This window comes from Scyliorhinus torazame, chromosome 19 (assembly GCF_047496885.1).
Source record: "Scyliorhinus torazame isolate Kashiwa2021f chromosome 19, sScyTor2.1, whole genome shotgun sequence".
Classification (NCBI taxonomy): Eukaryota; Metazoa; Chordata; class Chondrichthyes; order Carcharhiniformes; family Scyliorhinidae; genus Scyliorhinus; species Scyliorhinus torazame.
The window spans coordinates 91,593,472-91,608,868 of NC_092725.1; the positions used below are offsets into that span (position 1 = coordinate 91,593,472).

The following is a 15,397-nucleotide window of genomic DNA, read 5'->3' on the forward strand; positions in this document are numbered from 1 at the left end:
TCATTTCATTTCATTTCATTACAAGAGTGCTTCAAGTCAATTATTTGAAATGTAGTCACTTATGAAAAACAGCAGCCATTTTGCACCTATGCATGTCACACAAAAACAAGGTAACTGGACGGATCATTGGCTTTGGTTGAGGAATAATATACTGCCTTCAGGACAGCAGAACTCCACTAAACTTCAGCAAATTGCGCCGTGAAATCTTTTAGCCCAAACAAGCAGTCAAATAAGCCCCTTGTTTTGACAGTGCATCTGAAAATCAGGAACTCTAATAGCATCTCACTCCCTTAGAATCACAGTTTGGAAGTATCAGCTTGATTATGTGTTCAGGTCCAGGAGTAGGGCTGTAACTCAAGGGGCTGCTTTGCACCCAGCCACAAGCAATTCAGAGACAAGGGTTATTTTACAATGTGTTATGGGCCAGGGTTTAGAGAACCCCAAAGTGTATCATGGTGTTCACCTGACCCACAACTTTTACTGGATTGTGGTATGGGGAGCACATGGCCCACTCTACAGGTGTGGTACAAACAGAGCTTTACAGTACTTTTAAATGAAAACAATGTTTATTCTATGAACTCAAGTTAACCTTTTTAAAACATAGTGAACATCTTAGCAACCATCAATTCAAATACAACCCCCAAAGAATACAACGCTAAATAATGATTTAAGCTTTCCTTTTAACATCCATAAGACTTAAAAAACCTTCAGAACAGAAAGACATCAGGCTTCACTTCACTACTGAGAACATTTACAATTCTGAATTCACCAAATGGTCAAGGGATAGTCTTTTGATGGCAGAGAGAACAGCAGTACACCTGCTTGGTCTGGCTTCAGCTCCAACACTGAAAACGAAACTAAAACACACCCTGCAGCCTGCTCAAAAATGAAAGTAAAAAGCTGACAGACAGGCCAGCTCCACCCACTCTGACATCACTGCAGTAGTAAACACCCATTTCTTAAAGGTACTCTCACTACAGATATTTCTATACACACACATTGATAAACACCCATTTCTAAAGGTACTCTCACAAGACACCTCCCCCCAAGAAAAAAAAACCCATCAACTTTAAGATGGTTTCATTTTTCATCTTTGCACTATCCTTTAAGAAATGCACACAGTAAATATATTTTTTCATTTCAAAAATCAACACACGCAAACCGGCATAACAATATCATCCATTTCTGATCTTCTTCCTCCCAAATCTTTCTCGATTGACAGTCTCTTTGAACAAGAAGGTCTCTGCACGATCCGTCCATTTCTCTACGCCTCGGCATTTCTCTTTAAAGTCAGATACTTTAGTTCAATCTGATCACAGAGTCCCTTGAAATTCTCCAACACAGGAGCATTGGTTATCACAGCTTTCAGGCAGTCAAATGCCTGTTGAAAGTCCGCTGTCCACTGAATGTTTTGACGTTTCTTCAGTAGGTTCATCAGTGGAGCCACTACGCTACAATAATTTTGCACAAATGTTCGATCAAACCCACTCATACTAAGAAATCGCATTATTTCCCTTCGTCTCGAGGGTATCGAAAACTCCTCAATGAAAGTGACTTTGGCCTTTCCAAATTCACTTTTGGCTAGGTTTATCACCAAATCCGCCTCCTGAAGTCGATCAAATAACTCCATCAGATGTTTTACATGTTCTTTCGATGTCTGGCTGAAAACTACCAGATCGTCGATGTATACCGCACAATTGAGTAATCCTGAAACGACTTTGGTAGTTAACCGTTGAAATGTGGCTGGGGCATTTTTCATGCCAAATGGCATAACTTTGAATTGGTATATACCATCTGGAGTCACAAAAGCTGAAATCTCCTTCGCCCTTTCGGATAAAGGTACCTGCCAGTAACCTTTAAGTAAATCCAGTTTGGAAATAAAAACTGATTGTCCCACTTTCTCAATGCAATCCTCCAAACGGGAGATAGGATAAGATCCGTTCTTGTAACTGCATTAACCTTTCTATAGTCCACACACAACCATTGGGTACCGTCTGGTTTTGGTACCATCACTACGGGTGATCTCCATTGGCTGCAACCCACTTCAATTATGCCATTTTTTAAGCATACTCTCAATCTCTTCGTTAACCTGCGCCAATTTTAAAGGGTTAAGCCTGTATGGATGTTGTTTGATTGGAACAGCATTTCCCACATTTACATCATGTATAGCCATTTTAGTATTTCCCAATCTATCTCCACAAACTTGCCCATGTGATATCAATAATTCTTTCAGGTCAGTCTGTTTTTCCTCTGAAAGGTAACTCAACAATTTATCCCAATTTTTAAGAACATCCTCGTTTACCAATTTAATTTGAGGCATGTCAAATTCAAAGTCATCTGGATTTGGTTTGTCACTTCGAGTTAGAATCATTAAAACCTCCTCCTTTTTCTCTCCTTCCCTTTCAAAGTATCTTTTAAGCATATTCACATGACACACTCAGTGAGTCTTCCTTCTATCTGGTGTTTTTACCACATAAGTTACATCACTTAATTTCCTTTCAATCTGATAAGGTCCACAAAACCTAGCTTTTAAAGGCTCACCGATCACTGGTAACAATACTAAAACTTTATCTCCACTGGCAAAACTACAAACTTTGGATTTCTTGTCCGCGACCCGTTTCATCACATTTTGTGCAACTTTCAAATGTTGTCTAGCCAATTCACCTACTCTATTTAATCATTCCCTAAAATCCAAGAATGTAATTTCCGATTTCTCACTCACCAATTTTTCCTTAATCAATTTAAGTGGTCCTCTTACCTCATGACCAAAAATTAGTTCAAAAGGACTAAATTTGGTTGACTCATTAGGTGCATCCCTAATTGCAAACCATACGAATGGAATTCCTTTATCCCAATCCTCTGGATAATTTTGACAATAAGCCTTCAACATTGTCTTTAATGTCTGATGCCCCCTTTCTAACGCTCCCTGCGATTCTGGATGGTACGCAGTTGATTTAAATTGTTTTATTGCTAAGCTATCCATAACTTCTTTGAATAACTTTGAGGTAAAATTTGATCCTTGATCCGATTGTATTTCTGTGGGTAGTCCATATCTAGTAAAGAATTTAAGTAATACCTCCACAATCTTTTTCGCTGTAATATTACGTACTGGAATGGCCTCTGGAAACCTAGTAGACACATCCATTATAGTCATAAAATATTGATTCCCACTTTTTGTTTGAGGAAGCGGTCCTACGCAATCAATTAGGACTCTTGTAAAAGGTTCCTCAAATGCTGGAATGGGTATTAAGGGCGCTGGTTTTATCACGTCTTGAGGTTTCCCTGTCACTTGACATGTGTGACGTGATTGACAAAATTTAACTACATTTTTATGTAGACCAGGCCAATAACAATGTTTCTGGATTTTAGCTTGAGTTTTCCTTATTCCCAAATGACCTCCCACTGGTACCTCATGTGCAACTCGCAACACCTCCTTTCTATACCCTACCGGCAATACTACTTGATGAACGTCTGCCCACTTTTCATCAGCCTGCATATGTAAAGGTCTCCATTTTCTCATCAAGACATCACTTTTACGGTAATAACACTCTGGTATACACTCAGATTCCTCTTCTGTGTATGCTTTCTGATACATCCGGTTTATTTCTACATCTTTCTATTGTAAATCCGCCAATTTTCCTGAACTAAAAATATCCGCCTCATCCTCCACCATCTGATCAAAAATCGTTTCGGATAATTAAAAAATATATATTTTATTGAAATTTTTCAAACAAAAATGTTTCCGTTTTTACAGCTCAACAAGGGATTATACATGAAACATCATTTAAATAATATAGTGAGCTTACAACAAAAACTAGAAGAGAAAATCAAATAGCAAAAACACAAAATAGTGCTCCCACCCCTCCCCCCTGGGTTGCTGCTGCTGTCATTTCTATCTTTTCATTATCGTTCCGCGAGATAGTCAAGGAACGGTTGCCACTGCCTGGAGAACCCCTGAGCCGATCCTCTCAACGCAAATTTTATTCGTTCCAATCTTATGAACCCTGCCATGTCGTTTATCCAGGCCTCCACGACCGGGGGCTTCGCTTCCTTCCACATGAGTAGATTCCTACGCCGGGCTACTAGGGACGCAAAGGCCAAAATGTCGGCCTCTTTCGCCTCCTGCACTCCCGGTTCTTCTGCAACCCGAAATATAGCTAACCCCCAGCCTGGCTTGACCCGGACCTTCACCACCGTTGAAATTACCCTTGCTACACCCCCCCAGAACTCATGCAGTGCCGGACACGACCAAAACGTGTGTGTGGTTCGCCAAGCTTCCTGAGCACCTCCCACACCTGTCCTCGACCCCGAAAAACCTGCTCAGTCTTGCTCCCGGCATATGTGCTCTGTGTAGAATCTTAAATTGAATCAGGCTAAGCCTGGCACACGAGGACGAGGAATTTACCCGACTTAGGGCATCCGCCTATAGCCCCTCCTCGATCTCTTCCCCCAGCTCTTCTTCCCATTTTCCCTTCGGCTCCTCTATCATCGCCTCCCCCTCGTCCCTCATCTCCCGGTATATTTCGGACACTTTGCCCTCTCCAACCCATGCCCCCGATATCACTCTATCTTGGATCCCCTGCGTCGGGAGCTGCAGAAATTCCCTCACCTGTTACCTCGCAAATGCCCTCACTTGCATATATCGGAAGGCGTTCCCTGGGGGCAACTTATATTTTTCTTATAGCACTCCCAGACTTGCAAACATAATTTAAATAATATAGTGAGCTTACAACAAAAACTAGAAGAGAAAATCAAATAGCAAAAACACAAAATAGTGCTCCCCCCCCACCCCTCCCCCCTGGGTTGCTGCTGCTGTCATTTCTATCTTTTCATTATCGTTCCGCGAGATAGTCAAGGAACGGTTGCCACTGCCTGGAGAACCCCTGAGCTGATCCTCTCAACGCAAATTTTATTCGTTCCAATCTTATGAACCCTGCCATGTCGTTTATCCAGGCCTCCACGACCGGGGGCTTCGCTTCCTTCCACATGAGTAGATTCCTACGCCGGGCTACTAGGGACGCAAAGGCCAAAATGTCGGCCTCTTTCGCCTCCTGCACTCCCGGTTCTTCTGCAACCCGAAATATAGCTAACCCCCAGCCTGGCTTGACCCGGACCTTCACCACCGTTGAAATTACCCTTGCTACACCCCCCCAGAACTCATGCAGTGCCGGACACGACCAAAACGTGTGTGTGGTTCGCCAAGCTTCCTGAGCACCTCCCACACCTGTCCTCGACCCCAAAAAACCTGCTCAGTCTTGCTCCCGGCATATGTGCTCTGTGTAGAATCTTAAATTGAATCAGGCTAAGCCTGGCACACGAGGACGAGGAATTTACCCGACTTAGGGCATCCGCCTATAGCCCCTCCTCGATCTCTTCCCCCAGCTCTTCTTCCCATTTTCCCTTCGGCTCCTCTATCATCGCCTCCCCCTCGTCCCTCATCTCCCGGTATATTTCGGACACTTTGCCCTCTCCAACCCATGCCCCCGATATCACTCTATCTTGGATCCCCTGCGTCGGGAGCTGCAGAAATTCCCTCACCTGTTACCTCGCAAATGCCCTCACTTGCAAATATCGGAAGGCGTTCCCTGGGGGCAACTTATATTTTTCTTATAGCACTCCCAGACTTGCAAACGTCCCGTCTATACACAGGTCCCTCAGTTTCCTAATTCCTGCTCGCTGCCAACACTGGAACCCCCAATCCAATCTCCCTGCGACAAACCTGTGGTTATTCCTTATCGGGGACCACACCGAGGCACCCGTCACTCCCGTGTCGCCTCCACTGCCCCCAGATCCTCAAGGTTGCCACCACCACTGGGTTTGTGGTGTACCTTTTCGGGGAGAACGGCAGCGGCGCCGTCGCCAGCGCTTTTAGGCGCGTTCCCTTACAGGACGCCATCTCCAGCCTCTTCCACGCTGCTCCCTCTTCCTCCCTCATCCACTTACAGACCATCGACACATTGGCGGCCCAATAGTAGTCGCTCAGACTCGGCAGCGCCAGTCCCCCTCTGTCCCTACTGCGCTGCAGGAACCCCCTCTTTACTCTCGGGGTCGTTCCCGCCCACACAAAGCTCATAATGCTCCTATCTATTTTTTAAAAAAAGGCCTTTGTGATCAGAACGGGGAGGCACTGAAACACCATTTTAACTGCCTGAACTCTGCCCGCCAGCGACACCATATCCCACCTCTTAAAGTCCTCCTCCATCTGCTCCACCAGTCACGTCAGGTTAAGTCTATGCAGGGTTCCCCAGTTCCTGGCCACCTGGATCCCCAGGTATCGGAAGTTCCTTACCACTCACCTCAGCGGCAGAGCATCTAGCCCCCTGCCCTGTTCCCCGGGGTGCATTACAAAAAGCTCGCTCTTCCCCATATTTAGTTTGTATCCCGAGAACGCTCCAAACTCCCTAAGTATCTGCATTACCTCTGGCATCCCCTCTACCGGGTCCGCAACATATAGCAGTAGATCGTCTGTGTAGAGCGGCACTCGGTGCTCCTCTCCCCCTCTAAGCAACCCCCTCCACTTCTTAGAACCCCATAGCGCTATGGCCAGTGGTTCAATTGCCAACATGAACAGTAACGGGGACAGAGGACACCCTTGTCTTGAACCCCACTGTAGCCGAAAATATCCCGATCTTTGCCGGTTTGTAACTACGCTTGCCATCGGGGCCCCATATAAGAGTCTGACCCAACTAATAAACCCCTCACTGAACCCAAACCTCTTCAGCACCTCCCACAGATAGTCCTACTCCACCCTATCGAATGCCTTCTCTGCATCTATCGCCGCCACCATCTCTGCCTCCCCCTCCGGTGGGGGCATCATCATCACCCCCAGCAACCTTCGTACATTAACATTCAGTTGTCTCCCCTTTACAAACCCTGTCTGATCTTCATGCACCACCCCTGGGACACAATCCTCTATCCTTGTCGCCATCGCTTTGGCCAGCAGTTTGGCATCTACATTTAGGAGTGAGATAGGCCTGTATGACCCGCATTGCAGCGGGTCTTTATCTCGTTTCAGGATTAGCGATATCGTCGCCTCCGACATTGTCGGGGGTAGCATCCCCCTTTCCTTAGCCTCATTAAAGGTTCTCGCCAAAAGCAGGGCCAACAGATCCATATACTTCCTGCAGAATTCCACCGGAAACCCGTCTGGTCCCGGGGCCTTCCCTGCCTGCATGTTCCCCAGTCCTTTAATCACCTCATCCACCTCGATTGGCGCCCCCAGACCTGCCACCTCCTGCCCCTTCACCTTCGGGAACCTTAGCTGGTCCAGAAAGTGTAGCATTCCTTCTTTTCCCCCCGGGGGTTGGGACTTGTATAGCCTCTCATAAAAGGTCTTGAACACCTCATTCACTTTCCCTGCTCTCTGCTCCAAATTTCCCGTTTCGTCCCTAACTCCCCCGATCTCTCTCGCCGCCATTCTCTTCCGAAGTTGTTGGGCTAGCTGCCGGCTCGCCTTTTCCCCATACTCATATTGCATCCCCTGTGCCTTCCTCCAGTGTGCCTCTGCCTTTCCCGTGGTCAGCAGGTCAAACTCCGTCTGTAGTCTTCGTCTTTCTCTGTATAGCCCTTCGTCTGGGGCCTCCGCATATTTTTTATCCACCCTCAAAATTTCCCCCACTAATCTCTCTCTTTCTTTGCCCTCGTTTCCCCTTGTGGGCTCTAATGGAAATCAGCTCTCCTCTGACCACCGCCTTCAGCGCTTCCCATACTACCCCCACCTGAACCTCCCCATCGTCATTGACCTCCAGGTATCGCTCAATACACCCCCTCACCCTTCCGCAGACCCCCTCGTCCGCCAGTAGTCCCATATCTAATCGCCAGAGTGGGCGCTGCTCCCTTTCCTCTCCTAGTTCCAGATCCACCCAGTGCGGGGCGTGGTCTGAAACGGCTATGGCCGAGTACTCCGTTCCTGCCATTTTCGGGATCAGTGCCCTTCCCAAAACGAAAAAGTCTATCCGGGAGTATACCTTATGGACGTGGGAGAAGGGAACTCTTTAGCCATTGGCCTGGCGAATCTCCACGGATCCACTCCCCCCATTTGTTCCATAAATCCCTTAAGCACCTTGGCCGCTGTCGGCCTTCTCCCGGTCCTGGATCTGGACCGGTCTAGCCCTGGATCCAGCACTGTGTTAAAGTCCCCCCCCGATTATCAAATTTCCCACCTCCAGGTCCGGGATGCGTCCCAGCATTCGCTTCATGAATCCCGCGTCATCCCAATTCGGGGCATATACATTCACCAGCATAACCGCCTCGCCCTCACATATCTGCCCCCACTGTCCACCACTATGTTCTTAGCCTCGAATGATACACGTTTCCCCACCAATATTGCCAATTTTTCGCGTCCAACCCTGAGTGGGATACCTGTCACACCCATCCATTTCTTAGTCTAACCTGATCCGCCAACTTCAGGTATGTCTCCTGGAGCATGACTACGTCCGCCTACAGTTTCTTTAAGTGCGCAAACACCCTTGCCCTCTTAATCGGCCCATTTAAGCCTCTCACATTCCATGTGATCAGCCGGATTGGGGGGCCATTCACCCCCCTCCCTCGTCGACTAGGCATCCCCTTTTTTAGGCCATCTCCTCATCCAGGTCTCGCGCACCCGTCTGTCCCCCAGGTAGCGCCTTCCCGCCCCGACCACCTCATCTCTTACCAGCTCCCCCTTGCACTCAGCAGCAGCAACCCAGTTGTTCCCCACCCCCCGCTAGATCCCCCTCTTGATTACTTGATTACTCCCCCCATATTGCTTCCGGAAGTCAGCTAACTCTGGCTGACCTCGGCTTCCCCCGTTCACTCTTTGACCTCCCTGCATGTGGGGCTCCCTTCCTTCCTGCGCCCGTTTTCCCACTATAATTTCCATAGCGCGGGAAAATACCCGCGCTTTCCTCTCGGCCCCGCCCCCTATGGCTCAGTTCCCTCATTCCCCTTTCCTGTCCCTTTTCCCACTGGCGCCCACATTTCTTCGTGTCCCCCCCATCGGGGGGAGAGAAATTCCCCGTCCAACATTGCTGTACAGTAGCCCTCCCTTTCCCCACTTTACATTTCTGTATCACCACCTCGCTGCTTCTCTCCAAACATCAAACTCTCAAATCTAGTCCAGTTTCTCTTCTTGGATGAATGTCCATGCCTCCTCCGCCGCCTCGAAGTAGTGGTGCTTGCCCTGATGCGTGACCCACAGTCGCGCCGGCTGCAGCATCCCAAATTTAATTTTCTTCCTATGGAGCACCGCCTTGGCCCGGTTAAAGCTCGACCTCCTTCTCGCCACCTCCGCACTCCAGTCCTGATACACACGAATCACCGCATTCTCCCATTTGCTACTCCGTGCCTTCTTGGCCCAGCTCAGGACCATCTCTCTGTCCCTGTAGCGATGGAACTTCACCACTATTGCTCTTGGTGTTTCACCTGCCTTTGGTCTTCTCACGAGGACCCGGTATGCTCCCTCCATTTCCAGGGGGCCCGTTGGGGCCTCAGCTCCCATTAGTGTATGGAGCATCGTGCTCACATAAGCCCCAGCGTCAGCTCCCTCTGCTCCTTCGGGGAGACCTAGAATCCGTAGGTTTTTCCTCCTCGAGCTGTTCTCCAGGGCTTCCAGCCTTTCTATGCACCTCTTGTGTAGTGCCTCGTGTGTCTCCGTTTTTACCACCAGGCCCTGTATCTCATCTTCATTCTCGGCTGCCTTTGCCTTCACTCCACGGAGCTCCATCGCCTGGACCTTTTGTGTTTCCTTCAGTCCCTTGATTGCCAGTAGCATCGGCGCCAGCACCTCTTTCTTGAGCTCCTCCACACATCGTCGGAGAAACTCCTGCTGGTCCGGGCCCCATACCATCTGGGCTCCATCCGCCGCCATCTTGCTTCTCCTTTCTCTTCTCTGCCGCTGCTCCAAAGGATCCTTCGCAATCTGGCCACTACCGCCGCTCCTTTCCATACACACCCGGGGGGACTCCTTCCTTCGTCACCCCACACTGGGTTAGGTCGAAAAAAAATTTCGTTGGGGCTCCCGATAAGAGCCCAAAAGTCCGTTGGAACGGGAGGTGCCGAAACGTGCGGCTTAGCAGTGCATCACCGCACCCGGAAGTCAATCGTTTCTGATAATTGCACTTCAACTTAATCTTCACTCTTTGATTTCTCCTCTTGTCTTAACCTGTGACTTTGCGACCGTGTTACTACACAATCCGGAAAAATCCCAGGATATTCGGCCTTCAACCCTTCAGTTGTCTGATTTTCCACTGGCTTATCAACCACAGTAGGCATCACTCCCACCTGCGATCTAGCTATAACATTACCCAAGATAAACTGTATTCCTGGACAAGATAGTTACTCTATTACCCCTACTACCACTTCACCACTCTTCACTGGACTTTTCAACCTTACTGTATACAATTGAACACTACTCCTTTCACCCTAAATTCCACATATTACCACCTTTTCTGGCAACATTCTTCCCAGACTACGTAACTCCTCATCTCTTACCATTAAAGATTGACTAGCTCCCATATCTCATAAAATGGTGACTTCTTTACCTGCTCCTCCTGATACACATGAGTAAACTTTACCCACACAAATAAATTCTTTAAAGAGATCTGGCACCTTCTGATCAATCACCTTTTGATCAGGCTGTACAATCTTTTGCACCCCCTTCGCTTCACTTGGGCTTTCCTTTACCACTTTAACAAACCCCACTGTCTTATCCTGTTTTACCACATCAGCCTTCCCAGTGCTGTTTTTCAGCCGCCAACACTGTGACTTTACATGGCCTAGTTTATTACAGTGAAAACATTTGAAACTTTTCATGTCTCTTCCACCCTCCTGGATTTCTTTTTTAGTCTGAGATACACTCCCCTTATTATCTCCCATCAGGTCACCTTCACCTTTACCACTTGAGTATTTCTCATGTCCCCAGTATCTAACCCTTACACTCGGAAACTGATGTCGGAAACCTAAAGCTTTGATTTATGAACTAATTCATAATCATCTGCCATTTCTGCTGCTAATCTCGCAGTTTCATCCCTCTGCTCTTCCACATGAGTTCTCACTACATCAGGAATTGAATTTTTAAACTCCTCCAAAAGTATAATTTCTCTGAGAGCTTCATACGTTTGGTCTATTTTCAAAGCCCTTATCCACCTATCAAAATTACTCTGTTTGAGCCTTTCAAACTCCATTCTTTCCTTAAGATTTCTAAATCTTTGTCTGTTAGCTTCAGGCACTAGTTCATATGCACCCAAGATGGATTTTTTCACTTCCTCATACGTCCCAGATACCGCCTCCGGTAGTCATGCAAACACTTCACTAGCCCTATCTACCAGCTTTGTTTGAATCAGTAATACCCACATGTCCTGTGGCCATTTCATTTGTTTAGCTACCTTCTCAAATGAAATGAAAAAGGCTTCCACTTCCTTCTCGTCAAACCTTGGCAATGCTTGGACATATTTAAATAGGTTCCCACCAAGCCTTCGACTTTTGACGCTCTTTCTCACTATCCTCATCACTATCATCCAACTGTACGTTTCCCTTTACGTCTGCCAATTTTAATTTCTGTCATTCTTTTTTTTTTTTAAATATATTTTATTGAAATTTTTTGATCACAATTTTTTCCCTTTACAAATCAAACATAAAAACAAAAAGAAAAATTTAACAGTACATGTAACATGTTAACCACAGTCTAATAAAAGGTAACTAACCAACATGATAAACTAATCAATTAACATAAAATGAATCTTCCCCCCTCCCCCTGAGTTGCTGCTGCTGGTCATCTATCTAGGTAGTCGAGGAATGGCTGCCACCGCCTGGTGAACCCTTGAACCGATCCTCTCAGCGCAAACTTCATCTGCTCCAGTTTTATGAACCCCGCCATATCGTTTATCCAGGCCTCCAGTCCGGGGGGTTTCGCTTCCTTCCACATGGGTAAAATCCTACGCCGGGTTACTAGGGACGCAAAGGCCACGACATCGGCCTCTTTCGCCTCCTGCACTCCCGGCTCATCCGCAACTCCAAATAAAGCTAACCCCCAGCCTGGTTTGACCCGGACCTTCACCACCTTCGAAATCACTCCCGTCACTCCCCTCCAATACCTCTCCAGTGCCGGGCACAACCAAAACATATGTGCGTGGTTTTGCCGGGCTTCCGCCGCACCTCCCACACTTGTCCTCCACTCCGAAGAACCTGCTCAACCTTTCTCCCGTTATGTGTGCTCTATGTAGCACCTTAAATTGAATCAGGCTAAGCCTGGCGCACGAGGAAGAGGAATTTACCCTGCTTAGGGCATCAGCCCACAGACCCTCCTCTATCTCCTCCTCGAACTCTTCTTCCCACTTTCCTTTTAGTTCGCCCACCAGCTCCTCCCCCTCTTCTCTCGGTATATCTCTGACACCTTGCCTTCCCCGACCCACACCCCTGAGAGCATTCTATCCTGGATCCCCTGTGTCGGGAGCAATGGAAATTCCCTCACCTGTTGTCTTGTGAATGCCCTCACCTGCATATACCTAAAGAAATTTCCCCGGGGCAGCTTATACTTTTCCTCCAACGCTCCCAAGCTCGCAAACGTCCCATCTATAAATAAATCTCCCACCCTCCTAATTCCCAACTGGTGCCAGCTCTGGAATCCTCCATCTATCCTCCCAGGGGGAAACCTATGGTTGTTCCTGATTGGGGACCCCACCAGGGCTCCCAGCACACCTCTCTGTCGCCTCCATTGTCCCCAGATATTTAATGTTGCCGCCACCACTGGGTTCGTGGTAAATTTTTTTTGGTGAGAGCGGTAGTGGCGCCGTCACCAGCGCCTCTAGACTCGTCCCTTTACAGGACTTTCTCTCTAGTCTTTTCCACGCCGCTCCCTCTCCCTCTATCATCCATTTACGCATCATCGCCATATTGGCGGCCCAATAGTAGTCGCCCAAATTCGGCAGCGCCAGCCCCCCTCTGTCTCTGCTACGTTGTAAGAACCCCCTCCTTACCCTCGGGACTTTCCCTGCCCACACGAAGCTCGTGATGCTCATGTCTATTTTTTTAAAGAAGGCCTCAGTGATCAGTATAGGGAGACATTGGAATACAAATAGGAACCTCAGGAGGACCATCATCTTAATTGCCTGCACTCTGCCCACCAGTGACAGTGGCTGCATGTCCCACCTCTTGAAGTCCTCTTCCATTTGTTCTACCAGTCGTGTCAGATTAAGTCTGTGCAAGGTTCCCCAGCTCCTGGCTATCTGAATCCCCAGGTATCGGAAGTTTCTTTACACTTTCCTTAGAGGCAGGCCATCTATCCCTCTACTCTGGTCCCCCAGGTGTATCACGAAAAGTTCACTCTTCCCCATGTTAAGCCTATATCCCAAGAAATCTCCGAACTCCCTCAATATCTGCATGACCTCTGTCATTCCCCCCCACTGGGTCCGTCACATACAACAGTAGGTCATCCGCGTAGAGTGACACTCGGTGTTCTTCTCCCCCTCTAATCACCTCCCTCCATTTCCTGGAGTCTCTCAGCGCCATGGCCAGTGGTTCAATTGCCAACGCGAACAGTAATGGAGATAGCGGGCATCCCGGTCTTGTTCCCCTGTATAGTCGGAAATACTCCAATCTTTGCCGACCCGTGACCACACTTGCCGTTGGGGCCCCATAAAGGAGTTTGACCCAGCTAATAAACCCGTTTCCGAACCCGAACCTCCTTAGCACCTCCCATAGGTACTCCCACTCCACCCTGTCAAATGCCTTCTCTGCATCCATTGCCGCCACTATCTCTGCCTCCCCCTCTACTGGGGGCATCATTATCACCCCTAATAGCCGTCGCACGTTGACATTTAGTTGTCTCCCCTTTACGAATCCTGTCTGGTCTTCGTACACCACCCCCGGGACACACTCCTCTATCCTCGATGCCAGCACCTTTGCTAGCAATTTGGCGTCCACATTTAATAGTGAAACAGGCCTATAGGACCCGCACTGCAACGGATCTTTATCCTGCTTCAAAATTAGCGATATCGTCGCCTCCGACATTGTCGGGGGTAGAGTCCCTCCTTCCCTGGCCTCGTTAAAAGTCCTCACCAACAGCGGGGCCAGCAGGTCCACATATTTTCTATAAAATTCCACCGGGAACCCATCTGGTCCCGGAGCCTTCCCTGCCTGCATATTCCCCAGCCCCTTAGTAACCTCGTCCACCCCAATTGGTGCCCCCAGGCCTTCCGCCTCCTGCTCCTCCACCCTCGGGAACCTTAATTGGTCCAGGAACTGCCGCATCTCCTCTTTTCCCTCCGGGGGTTGGGACCTATAAAGTCTTTCGTAAAAGGTCTTAAACACCCCGTTTATCTTCCCTGCTCTCCGCACCGTAGCTCCCTTTTCGTCTCTAATTCCCCCTATCTCCCTCGCCGCTGTCCTCTTTCGCAGCTGATGGGCCAAGGCGACTAGCCTTTTCCCCATACTCATACCTCACCCCCTGTGCCTTCCTCCACAGCACCTCCGCCCTCCTGGTGGTCAGAAGGTCGAACTCCGTCTGGAGTCGTCGTCTCTCCCTGTACAGTCCCTCCTCCGGGGTCTCCGCAAATTCCCTGTCCACCCTTAAGATCTCCCCCAGTAGTCTTTCCCTTTCCTTGGCCTCTGTTTTCCCTTTGTGGGCCCTGATGGAGATCAGCTCTCCTCTGACCACCGCCTTTAGTGCTTCCCATACCACTCCCACTCGGACCTCCCCGTCGTCATTGGCCTCCAGGTACCTCTCGATACATCCCCGCACTCTTCCACAGACTCCCTCATCCACCAACAATCCCACATCTAATCGCCAGAGTGCTCGCTGCTCCCTCTCCCCTCCTAGTTCCAGGTCCACCCAATGTGGGGCATGATCCGAGATAGCTATGGCTGAATACTCAGTTTCTTCTACCCTCGAGATCAACGACCTTCCCAAAACAAAAAAATCTATCCGGGAGTACACCTTATGAACATGGGAGAAGGAGGAGAACTCCCTGGTCCTTGGTCTAAGAAATCGCCATGGATCCACTCCCCCCATTTGGTCCATAAACCCCTTAAGCACCTTGGCCGCTGCCGGCCTTCGTCCGGTCTTAGATCTGGATCTATCTAACCCTGGGTCCAGCACGGTGTTGAAGTCTCCCCCCATTATCAAGTTTCCTACCTCCAGGTCCGGTATACGTCCCAGCATCCGCCTCATAAATCCCGCATCATCCCAATTCGGGGCATATATGTTAACCAACACAACCTCCATTCCCTCCAGCCTGCCACTCACCATTACATATCTGCCTCCACTATCTGCTACAGTGCTCCTTGCTTCGAATGGTACCCGTTTCCCCACCAGTATGGCCACCCTTCTATTCTTTGCATCTAGCCCCAAATGGAACACCTGTCCCACACAACCTTTCCTTAACCTAACTTGGTCCGCCACCTTCAGCTGCGTCTCCTGGAG

General features: G+C 48.6%; 1 protein-coding gene across 11 annotated transcripts in view; it reads right to left on the minus strand.

Moving 5' to 3' along the window:
* ppp1r12a (protein phosphatase 1, regulatory subunit 12A) overlaps positions 1-15,397 on the minus strand; it is a 353,486-nt gene that overhangs the window by 29,468 nt on the left and 308,621 nt on the right. The window lies entirely within an intron of this gene.